Raw genomic sequence first — 1849 nt, forward strand, 5'->3', positions numbered from 1 at the left:
GTGGTGGGCGGGATAGCTCGCCTAAATTAATCCTTGGCTGGGTTGGGGGCTCAGGACCGCGCGGAGATCCGAGCTGACCCGGCCCACTGCAGGAAGGCTGGGTTTCTGCCTTAGTACATCAGGCCCGGTGTACCCTCCAGCACTCCGTTTCGTACCTTAGTTCCTCAGATGAGAAAGTGGGGATTGAGTGGTTATGCTCACCCCTTCCCCCGCCTCAATTTCTTGACCTTGATAGGGGTGGGGATGGAGGGGCTAACAATTCTATTCCCGGCCTTTAGACAGGGTGTGGGAGGAGGAGTGAACCAACCAGCGGCGTCCGGGGAGTTAAATTTAGAGCTAGGGGGGCGGGGGTGGGGGGAGAGGAGAGGGCGTAGGAGAGGGATAAGAGTTTGTCAAAGAGGTTTCCCGATAACTCCTGAATTGGGTCCAACGCCCACCCCACTGCCTGAGATTTAATAGGTACTCCTTGGATGAATGGATGAATGTTCAAGGGGAGAGAGAAAAATGCAAGAAGGACCAAGGATGGAAAAGCTTGTTGGGTTTGAGAAGTTCTTAGCATTGTGGGCACATGTTGTGGGGAAGAGGGTGAAGAGGGGAGGACAGTTTAAAAGGGAAATTGGGTGGTGCACCTGTAATCCCCACTACTCAGGAAGCTGAGGCTGGAGGATGCTTGAGCCCAGGAGTTTGAGTCTCCAGTGAGTGTGATCATACCACTGCACTCCACCCTTAGTGACAGAGACCCTATCTCTAAAAAACATATAATAATTTTTTAAAAAGGAAATTGGGGTCAGGTCGTTGAGTTTTTCAAAACATGCCAAAGTGCTTGGACTTTGTCTTAGAAGGGCAGGAGAGATCAGAGATTTTTTTTTTTTTTTTTTGAGACGGAGTCTCGCTCGTCGCCCAGGCTGGAGTGCAGTGGCGCGATCTTGGCTCACTGCAAGCTCCGGCTCGCCTCCCGGGTTCACGCCATTCTCCTGCCTCAGCCTCCCGAGTAGCTGGGATTACAGGCGCCCGCCACTGCGCCCGACTAATTTTTTGTATTTTTAGTAGAGATGAGGTTTCACCGTGTTAGGCAGGATGGTGTCGGTGTCGATCTCCTAACCTCGTGATCCGCCCGCCTCGGCCTCCCAAAGTGCTGGGATTACAGGCGTGAGTCACCGTGTCCAGCCCAGAGATCTTTTAGGCAGGCGGATGACGTGATTTGAGTTGTTTTTTTGAAAGATAACTAGTAGCCAGTGGAGTTTCAGGATGGGCCGAGGAGGGTAAGGCCTGAGATAGGGAGACCTGTTGAATTTGGTCTCACTTTTGAGGGAAACTTGAGGCCCACGGTGGCTTAAGACAGTAGCCGCCAGCTACAGGTGCACATTGAGCACTCCAAATGTGGCCAGTCCAAACTGTCACAAGTTTAACATACACACCATATTTCAAAGACTTAGCATGAAAAAAAAATGTAAAATACCTGAATAATTTGTTTCTATATTGATTGTATGTTGAACTGATAATATTTTGAGCATATTGGGTTAAGAAAATTACATTAAAAATTAATTTTGGGCCAGGTGCAGTGGCTTACGCCTGTAATACCAACACTTTGGGAGGCCAGGTGGGCAGATCACGAGGTCAAGAGATCGAGACCATCCTGGACAACATGGTGAAACCCTGTCTCTACTAAAAATACAGAAAAATTTAACTGGGCATGGTGGTGCGTGCCTGTAGTCCCAGCTTACTCGGGAGGCTGAGGCAGGAGAATCGCTTGAACCTGGGAGGTGGAGGTTGCTGTGAGCCCAGATCACGCCACTGCACTCCAGCCTAGCATCAGAGCAAGACTCCTTCTCAAAAGAAAAGGCCGGGC

Source organism: Colobus angolensis, unplaced genomic scaffold (assembly GCF_000951035.1).
Source record: "Colobus angolensis palliatus isolate OR3802 unplaced genomic scaffold, Cang.pa_1.0 Scaffold52, whole genome shotgun sequence".
In the NCBI taxonomy this organism is placed as follows: domain Eukaryota; kingdom Metazoa; phylum Chordata; class Mammalia; order Primates; family Cercopithecidae; genus Colobus; species Colobus angolensis.